Source organism: Anabrus simplex, chromosome 1 (assembly GCF_040414725.1).
Source record: "Anabrus simplex isolate iqAnaSimp1 chromosome 1, ASM4041472v1, whole genome shotgun sequence".
NCBI lineage: Eukaryota > Metazoa > Arthropoda > Insecta > Orthoptera > Tettigoniidae > Anabrus > Anabrus simplex.
Window position 1 is genome coordinate 633,764,713 of NC_090265.1, and position 11,162 is coordinate 633,775,874.

Genomic DNA, 11,162 nt, shown 5'->3' on the forward strand with positions numbered 1-11,162 from the left:
AGTAGCCAATAATAGTGATACCTTCATTCCGACACGTTTCACCCATACCATGCCGAAAGCTTTCTGTTCTTTGTCCTAGCCATGGAAAGTAAATAGATCTATCCCAACTCCAAAGTTCTATCCTCATAATATTTCTCTCTTGCAAGACCTTTGCTACAAAGAACTTCCTGACAGAACTTGTTGACTAATTTCAAATTTCCTGTACTCTCCATATTCAAACAACTGCAATTTTTCTTTTCTTATCTTGAATGTGGACTCAAATGTTTCAGAAGTTTTAATCTCCTATTCTATTTCCAGTCCCAGAATAGAAAAAAAGAACACATAGCCTCAAGGTTTTTAAATAAATCATGATTACCGCAAAATAAGGACCGAGCGGAATGGCCACATGTGTTAACGTGGTGTGGCTATGGAGCCAAGCTCAGGTCGACTGTCCTGAGAATGATTTTCTGTGGTTTCCCATTTTTTTGATTCCAGGCAAATTCCAGGGCAGTTACTATTCATAGGCCACAGCTGATTCCTTCCAGATTCATTCAACATAATTCATTTCATCTTCTTTAGCTCCCCAACTGAGGTTGGCATCAGGAAGGGTGGTAAAAACATGTCATTTAATTTCATCTCACCTGTATCAGGAACAGGACTAAGGGGTACAGTAGACATACATATTGCAAAACAAGGATAATTTGATTTGACAGATTAAAAGAAACTGTATTTTGCTTAGTTTTTACAAAACAATTATTGTATTAATATTTTAGTTCTAGCACAGGAACCTGCCATCAATAGTAAGTTGTATTCTAATGAACACTGGTTTATGTATTTCCTTTCAGAACACTACATCAGCAGGACAAAGGATGAAAATAATTTCAATTAAACCTGAGTGTATTAAAATAAAATGAATGATGATTTATTGATAAATCTAGCAATGAATAAAGAAACCTTTGTGAAGATGATGAAAGCTTAGGTTTATGAGAAAAACCATTGAAGACATATGCTCCAACATCTTTCTTTCTTTCAGTGTGATATACTACTGTAGAGTGAATAAAATTTTACTGTGCAATACTGTACAAACTGTCATACATAAAAATAAAATAAAAATCCCATTCCTTATGTATGAAGTATGAATTAATAGAGTGGAAAAAGTATGGTAATTGATACTGGTATGTTACTTTCCATGTGTTCACAACCACTGTAAGACACTCTATGTCAGCAGGATAAAGGATAATTAAGCCTCAGTGTATCAAAGTGAAAAATGATTATTTGAAAATAAATCTAGCAATGAATGGAGAAGCCTGTGTGGCAGTGAGGAAAGCTTAGGTTTAAGGTGAATAACACCATGAGCATTTGCCCCAAAATGTATATTTCTATCAGTGCATATAGCACTTTACTGTGCAGTACCATGTCAACTGCCATACATAAAAAAGGAACTAGTCTATGTGAATATGAAGTGTAAAATAAAAGAGTGGATAAAGTAATTTATGAATTTCTTTAGTTGGTTTGTACTTGTTTTTTTCGTGAATTCAACCCAGCACTACTTTCACAAGTGGGCCAATGAGAATTCAATGAGGTTTTTTTGTTTTTTTGCTAGTGGCTTTACGTCGCTCCGACCTAGATAGGTCTTCTGGCGATGATGGGATAGGAAAGGCCTAGGAGTTGGAAGGAAGCAGCCATGGCCTTAATTAAGCTACAACCCCAGCATTTGCCTAGTGTGAAAATGGGAAACCACAGAAAACCATCTTCACGGCTGCTGTCAGTGGGATTCGAACCCACTATATCCTGGATACAAACTCACAGCCACGCGCCCCTAACTGCACGGCCAACTCGCCCAGTGACCTAGATGTTAGGCCTCTTTAAAAAACAAGCATCATCATCACTTTCACAAGAACGGCAACTACAAGGTGAACCTCATACAGGGTTGCCATTACTACACCTCATCCAGTATTTTTTGTCAGCTTCTGTCCAGCTTTCTACACTGGCTTAACTACCAACACTCTAGCTGAATGAATATGTGGTCTTCACAGTATCTTTTTTATATTTAGAAAATTCATGATCTGTATTGAAGTGGAATTACAATAATTGAAATTAATAGGGGTCCTACTATTCAATACAAAGACATTTATTAATGTGAATTAATCACATGTTGTTCACATGAGGTACAAGTTTAGTACAAGTTTAGTGCCAATACTAGTACCTCATGTGATTAATTCACATTAATAAATGTCTTTGAATAAGAGGACCCCTATTAATTAATTTCAATTATTGTAGCTTCAGAGTATCTGTAAAACCTTGAAATCTCATCATACGTATTTCCCAGTTCCCATTCACACCCAGATCCACTAAACATAGATAATTTGTATTATTGTTGAAGTTCTGAAATATGTAGGACCTACCCACTTCTTTCCAATCTCACCTTTAGAGACTCTGGTCTTGGGAGGTCACCTTCAACAGCAGATAATTGGTTCTTTTATTTTGTTCCATTTTTTCCTCCAATGGCATAGTGTAGCTGCATTGTCTGGGTAATCTGGGTTTAAGAAAGCAAGTTTGGAATATTTTTATACAGTCACATAAACAAATATTTCCTTGATAGTTTAATAATCAATAAAATAATTTAACTAATTAAAATTTGATCTTACTTCTTGTCTATCAAAGTATTACATTTATTTGCTGCCATTTTCATTGTTATTAAAAAATCAATTTGAACTTAGATTTTAAAATATTAATAGGCTAGATCTAATTATTGTTTTACAAAAATGATGATAAATAACATTTTGAAATTAAGAAAATGTAGTACTTCATTAACGCAGTTATCCACACTTCCAAAACCATACACTTAGTTAATTACTGCACTAGTGTAGTCTAAACTCCAAAGTGTAAACAAGCTCTACTCTACAACTGGGTCAGCAAGTGACTGAGAAATGCTGCCCATCACTCATCCCCCATTGTCAAGTTTCTGCTCTCTCACTCAAACCTTAAGAACACCGTCCAGTCTCAGATGCCAATTTTGCAAGATGAATGAGCAGTTTGAAGTTTAGTGGAAAAGCTATATAACTTGCTCTTGTTTCAGACTGCAACCATTCCAGGCTCAACTTGACTGGACTGCCGTATCATCTAACATAAAGGTTCTTTTTTTAAAAATTTCAATGCTCTTTGTTCGGGGCATCGACCTATGAAGATCTTTTGCCCCTATCTGCACCATATGTGAGGAACCTGCATGTATTATGTAAATGGCGGAAGTGTAAAGCGTTGAATGTGAGGAAAGGAATGTTAAGGACGACACGAACACCCAGTCCCCAGGTTGGGGATATTAATCATTTACAATTAAAAAACCCTGACCCAGCTGGGAATCAAACCCGGGGCTGCCAGGTGACAGGCAGACACGTTGCCCCCTACACCGCGGGGCCGGACTACATAAAGGTTACTTAAGCAGAAATACCAAGAGATAACACATGAATGGTGGTGGATTAAAGTTTTTATTCCATTCCCATATATCACTGTTTAACTTTCAGATTATGAGCAATTTGTCCAAATTTAGGATCTAGCACTCAGTCATATGATGAGTAAAAGTGTCAAGAGAAAATGTGAAAACAGCAGACAAGAAAGTTAATTGCATTGGGAAAAATTCAACATCTGACAGGGAAAGGAGCAGATTATATGGATCATAAAAGTGAGGTCAGACAAGAAATACATTCCCCTGTAAACAAACTATCTATAAAATAATAAATGTGCTTATTTAGATAGACAAATTGTTAAAAAGAACAACATATTTTTGCAAACTGTCTTCCAGAAATGGAAATTCTTTTCTCACTAAATGGTATTAGAAACACCATGAAATCCAATTGTTGGAGACCACACTAATTCAAAGAATTAAATTTCTTCAAGTTTTGTGAGTTTGTTTGACCTCATGTAAATTTAAACATGATTTTTTTTTTTCCATTCACTTCTATATTGGATCACCTGGAACAAAAATGACAAAATAGAACTGGAAACTTGAAAGTGGAGAAAAGTTTTCTTCTAACACACAGTCACTACATCGTGGTTCGAAGGAAGCTTGTAGCAGTAACTTATTAGGAAGGTGTGGCTTTCCAATCTGATGAGCCCACTGCCATACTGGGACACAACACTGATTTTAAAATGAGAAACCTGTACACTATAAATTCTTTAACACTTTTGAGGGATTCCATAGCAAAATGTATTTTTTTTTTAAATATAATACCAAAATTGACATATATATCCAATTAATGGGGGGTGAACAGGAGTAACAAAGGGGGTGAATTTTTAGAAGGACTATATCTACAGTTTATCTCAGAAACTTAACATACCGTATTACAGACGTAAAAACTGGTATTTGTAATCTCCTGTAAAAGTAAAGAGATAATGATAATTGTTTTTTGAAAATCCACATAAGTGGAACTAAAAAAGGGGGTGAATTTTTAGAATGAGCCTATCTACAGTATATCTCAAAACCTTAACATGTTACAGAAGTGAAAACTGATATTTTAAATCTCTTTCAAAAATAGATCATATTTTTTTGTTTTTGGAAAAACCACTTGGGGTGGTGGTGGTGGTGGTGGGGGTTGGGTAGAAAGGACTGAAAAGTGGGTCGAATTATTTTTATTTGGATACTGATATTATCTCAGAAACTGAAGATATTACATATGTGAAAACTGGTGATTGGAATCTCCTTTAAAAATAAAGAAATGTGTATTTTTTGTTTTCGGAAAATCCACTTAGGCGGGTGAAAAAATTTAAAGATTAGTTGAATTAGCTGTATGAGACTACTTAAATCTCAAAAACTAAAGATGTTGCAGATGTGAATACTGGTATTTGGGAAGTAACACATATTCCTTTGATTTCGGAAAGTCCAATTAAGTGGGGTGAAAGAATTGAAAAATTAATTGAATTATTTGTATGAGTATACTTATATCTTATGAAAACTAAAGTTAATACAGACGTGAAAATTGGTATTTGGAATATCCTTTAAAATAAAGGAATGTGCATTTTGGGGGAAAATAAACTTTGGGGGAGGGGGTGAAAAGGAGTTGAATTACTTTTATGAGGACACATATGTCAAAAAGTGATGGTTACAGACGCGAAAATTGGTATTTGGAATCACCTTTAAAAATAAAGGAACATGTCTTCTTTTGTTTTTGGAAATCCACTTAAGAGGGGGAAAGAATTGAAAAATTCATTGAATTATTTGTATGAGGATTCTTATCTCTCTAAAAGCTAAAGATGTTACAGACATGAAAAAACTTGGTATTTGGAATCTCCTTTAAAAATAAACATGTATCTTTTGTTTTCGGAAAATCAACTTGGGGGGGGGGGGGGGAAGGGGGGTGAAAATCAGTAAAGAAGAAGTTGAATTATGTTTAAGAGGATACTTATATCTCAGAAACTGAAGATGTTACAGACGTGAATCAACACATATTTTTTGTTTACAGAAAGTCCACTTAAAGGGAGGGGGGGTGGAAAGAAAAGAAGAAGTTGAATTCTTTTTATGAGGAAACTTATATCTCAAAAACTGTAGATGTTACAGACGTGGAAATAGATATTTGGAATCTCCTTTAAAAATAAACTTTTTTTTTCTGATTTGAGAAAAGACTGTTTCTCACATGTACAGTTCTATATTGCATGGTCACCCTAACCCCAAAAGGCAATAACACAAACATGGTTTACAAAGAGTTTCTGGGGTAAATGAAACTCAGTTTGTCGGTGAGTGTTTATACTTCAGGGATTTTCGGATAATGTCTTAGTACAGTACCGAGGAACGATTACTTTTATCATTTTATGAAATACACGCGAGCGAAGCCGTGGGTAACTGTTAGTACCGGTACTGTGTGTGTGTGTGTGTGTGTGTGTATACTTGTATATATATACGGTATATATGTGTATATATAATCCATTATTTAGAAAACTGACCCTCAACGGGTTTTCCATAAGACACAGTATTGTACAATTTTTATGTTTTTGAATACAAATGGTTCCTTAAAAGAAGCACAGACCCATGGCAATCAAGACTAGGTAGCTTTCCTTGAGGGCAAATCTCTTCCACAACTTGGCCATCATCTCCGGTATGGTACCTCTTGCACCCATTAACAATCCATAGATGGTGACAGAGTTCACATGATATTTTTCCATGATGTAATTAGATACTGGAACGTAGATTGCCTTTTTTTCACCTGATTCTAGATGTACCATTGGGTCCAGTAATACAGAACGATCTCTCTGTTTATCAATGGCTAGAATATCTACTCTCGTGCTACCGTTTTCAGTTTAGCAGTTCACTTCTTCATATACTTCCCCCCCGTTACCGCGAAAGGCTTTTGCAATAAAGTCGCGAGTTGTGTGATAGCAAGTACTCCTAAGCAATGAGCCGAATAGACAGTAGCTGAGAACATGTCCTGAAGTTTCAATCTCACCACAGGCACACCTGCAGTGGTTGTTCTCCTGGCTTCTAGCATACAAGTTTCTTACTGGAGCCAAATCTGCTATAATTTTGATGGTTTCAGTCCACTCTGATGTTGAAAGGCTTACCTTTTCTGCGACCACTTACTTCCTTGAGAATGCTGTGTGAAGAGGGAAATTCCTTTACCTTTTCTTAGGAAGGGAGCACCATTTCTTGAACTCCTAGTGGATTCTAATAGCTAACCTACATATGTCATTGTAATAATAATTTTCCAAAACTGACTCTTCCTATTTAAGCATGAAGATTTTAATTTCATAGCAAAACTTGTCATATCCAACTTAGTTCCCAAAACAAACCAAAGTCTAATGGTATTTCAGAATAATACAGAGGAGCAGCACAATTGTTGTTATGAAGAACACAAAGAAGTGGACTTAACACTTTCAACACTACCATATTTTAACATGTACTCTGTCAGTGAACTGGGTCTTTTTCTTGCATTTTAATACATTATTGCACAACAGTGAAACATAGTACATACCTGATTTTTGCATCATATGAAGGTATCAGCCATCCAAACTGAAGATGTCAATCAGGAAGTATATATCCAATGTAATTTAATTATACTAGTCTTATGAAAACAAAAAATGTACAGAAAAATATTTATATTCCATTTATACCAATAAGCCTGCTCAAGCAATAAAAATTAATCATTTACTGTGGCTACTTAAGCCACAAATAAACACAGTTACAGTACATTTGAAATACAAAATTTACCTATTTAGGAATAGTTTGTTTTTATATTGTATACCTGAAAATATTGGGCAATGCACAGTCCAACCTTGCACTCCTTGCACCATCATCTACTTCTTTTCATGTTACGGGTGCATCATAAGTCTGAGTCTCTTTATCTAAATGAAAAATGAGCCCAAATTTCTGGAGAGGTGAAGTATTTTTTATTGTTTGTATTCGGAGTAAAATAATGCAGCTAAAAACATGCGTTCGAAAGTGATGTAACAAATAACAATCTTACCCAAACTGTCACTTGATATGTGATCTGGTTCGTAAGCAGAGTCTTCATCACTGTCATCTACAGTATTTCTGAACCCGTATCTCGTGATAAAATATCCAGGTTATCACTATCACTGAGCCAGCATGAGGACATGTTAGTACAGTAACACAGCTGACAGCGCAACATATTTGGCACACTCAGCACCCGGTACCTCGAGTGCCTCAGTAGAGGTCACGGCAAGGAGAAACTACCCTTTGTTATCATTTCATTTTGAACATCCTGATAACTGCTACATTCTAGTGGACACTAGATAAACTACTACCCCCAAGCAAGGGACGGGAACCGTATGGGATACGTGCTGTTGCCTATAAACACGCGTGAAAATCACACCCTTATGGAATACGGGCACCGTCCACAACCAGAAAAGCAGTGCGCTCATATTCCGTACAGGCATAGTGTTGAAAGTGTTAATAATTTTAATTTTGTCTGCCTGTTTTTGAGTAAAATGAATGAACAAAATATGAAAACTGTATTAGCACCTGTGATGGTTGGGTAATTTCTAAAACAGGTAATTAATAAAGAACTTCTTTCATTCAAATTCTTGAATTTCCCCTAATATATTAGCTAAATCAATATGAATCTCTTCTTCTTCTTCTTCTTCTTCTTCCTTACCTTGCCATCACTGATGACGTCCTGCTTGGGGAGGTGAGTGGAATGTAGTTCCATTTTGTTGTGGCAGTTTCAACATCAATGGGGCCAAAACATTGTTGTTGTTGCCTTATTCATTGGACCCAGATTTCTTTAGGCCTTCCTCTTCTTTGTACCCTAGTAGCTGAAGGTCAAGTACTCTTTTGACTAGACAGCTTTTGTCCTGTTCTTTCACCGTCTCAAACCAAGTTAGTTAGTCGTGCTAAACCTTCTCTACGACTGCTCAGTTCAGATGTAATCCTTCTTCAGAACTCAAGCATATTAATCTCCATGGCATTTAAATGGTGCTTGTGGTGTTCACAGAATGTCCAGTATTTTGAAGCATAAATAAGTGCAGGGCACACTACCATCACATATTTTTTCAGAGCTTACCTTTAAGCTTTGGTGACATCCTCTTATTATAGAACATAAGCAAAATTTTGTTTCCACTTCAGCCAGCCTCCACTGATCCTGTGATTTTCATTCCCATTACATCCACCCAATTTCTCCACTACAGAGCCAAGGTATTTAAAACTGCCACATTTTGTCAGTGGGTGGGAATTCAGAAAAATATATTGCACCAGAGCCACAGAATCTTTGAAAATGCAGTGAAGATGTTCGATTTTTAAGCGGCTTCCCATTACATCCACCCAATTTCTCCACCACGGAGCCAAGGTATTTAAAACTGCCACATTTTGTCAGTGGGTGGGAATTCAGAAAAATATCTTGCACCAGGGCCACAGTGTGCCTTTGCGAAGGGCTTTGGAACAACTGACATGATCCATGCTGCCTGTGTCATTCAGTTATTTAGCATTTGAGTGGGCATCCATTGAGGGTCAGCTTTATCACTGTTGCTCTTCATTCTCTGCATGGACTATGTGACTGTAGATACACAGTATAGACCTCTCAGCCATGGCCTCTTCTTTATGCTGATAATGTTTGCTGGCTAGTGACTCCCAGAACAAATTATCAATCAGTTAAAATTAAGGCTGGTTACATTTGGACTGTGGTTTAGCCTTTCTAAGGCTGAATACCTGGAATGTGGCACTGAGAGAGATGGCACAATTCTGGCCAACTGAATTCCTCTTATGAAGTCCTATGAGTTCCGATTTCTTGGTTCTCACCTGTCAGCAGTTGGTGGCACACTTCAGGATGTTTAAGCATGAGTAAATGCTGGCTGGCTTAAATGGCGGCAGGTCACAGGCGTCCTCTCTGTTGGCCTTTGACTGTAAGACACTGGTAGATGCTACAAACCGTGGAAATGAAGATGTTAAGATGGTCACTGAAATCACATGGTTCATTCATATCAGGAATGAAGTCATCCGGACCTCTTTCAAAGTCACCTCAATACAGGGCAAGATGCGAGAGACAAGGCTTTACTGTGACCTGAGCTGATCCAACATCCATTGCACAGCAAATAATCACACTTAACCCTCAAGAAGGCATGTCACCCTTTTTCACTCAGGACATTTTGAATGTGTAAGGTACTGTATGTAAAAAAAAAAAAAAAAAAAAAAAAAAAAAAAATAATAAAAAAATAAAAACATACAAAGACCCTCAACTAAGTTTTATTTTCAGTGCTCGTATGAACAGAAGTGTTATTTTACATGAATAAAACATTTAGCAGTTTCATAAAGACATACACGAATAGGAAATATTTTCTGATACAGTTTCATAATATTTATTGCTTTCTCATCTTTGCCAATAGTTTGAATTACTGAAGTCATAATATTTTTTGCAGTAACTAAGTAAGTGCATATTCCCCACCATTGTCAGCCTATTCTTCAGTTACGGTAATGTGTATTCAAAGAAACATTTTAACATTTCAGATTTCAAAAAATGTAACATTAAAAATGTTAACACTGCATATAAATAGCTGAAACTCAATAGAAAAATAACTAAAACAATTTCTTCTCCTCTTGATTGTCCATAATAACCAATCAAAACAGAAAACAATAACTAATGAGAAACACTATTATTACTTTACAACCTCATTCTTTAATGTAATTAACCGGCTCAACTTACTGCGAGGAGGTACCCACCGTCTTAAAGCTCAATTCTGTGAAAAACATTATGTGAAGGCAAACTGTTTAAAAATAATTGTCAACCCCAAGTGCAAGCGGCAGAGAAAGAGTCCATTCGAAGGTACACAGAGGGAGGTGACACAAGTTACCGATTCCTTGAAGATATCAAGTAATATCAATCACGCACAGTCTTTTACACCATGTGCATCTTTTGAATGGTTATCCCTGATGTACGGAGACCCAGTGGATGGCCAAGAGAAAGCTGGATGGACTGTGTACATAAGAATAAGCTGAATATGGGTGTATGACCTGCTGATGCCGTATACCGGATGAAGTGGAAAACCCGGTGTAGACTGGCAGATCCTGAATCTTCATGTGAAAATGCCAAGGAAGAAGAAGTAGAAGACTTCACTCTAGATATTCAGTTCAGAACTTCAAAGTCAGGCAAATATCAGATGCAGAAACAACCGGAGTAAGCAATCTTCTGAAAATGCATTGATTTTGGGACACTGAAATGGTAAAACTAAGGATGAGAAGATCTAAAGAAAAATATCAAAGTCACCAATTGTCTATGTCATTGTGCATATAAGTTAATATGCCTAACCTACTGCTCTGATAAATGTTAGTGAAGAATGGAAGAGTACGTATGGCAGAAAAAGGTGCCAAGAAGGACATTCCAGGAATCATTAATGAACAAGGGGAGTGTGTATGTGAGGATCTACAGAAGGCAGAAATATTCAGTCAGCAGTATGTAATGATTATTGGTTACAAAGATTATGTCCAGATAGAAGAGGCACCAAATACTAATAAAGTGGTATTGAAATTTACCTACAGCAATAAATACATTTACAAAAGGATACAAAAGTTGAATACTAGAAAAACAGCTGGAAATTATAGGATTTATTGGGATATACTAGTAGGATTCCAGCAAGATATAACAAATATCTTAAATTCAGGAGATAAAACAGACTGCATCACTAATGACTTATCTAAGACATTTGATTGGGTAGATCATGGGAGACTACTAGCAAAAATGAGTGCA

General features: G+C 36.3%; 1 protein-coding gene across 1 annotated transcript in view; it reads left to right on the top strand.

The window, feature by feature from the left end:
* Positions 1-1,477, top strand: part of LOC136857238 (PDZ and LIM domain protein Zasp) — an 87,636-nt gene extending 86,159 nt beyond the window's left edge. The window contains exon 10 of the mRNA XM_067135726.2: positions 825-1,477. The gene's annotated coding sequence lies outside the window, so the exon portion shown is untranslated. The remainder of the gene's footprint in view (positions 1-824) is intronic.
* The last annotated feature ends 9,685 nt before the right edge of the window (positions 1,478-11,162 follow it).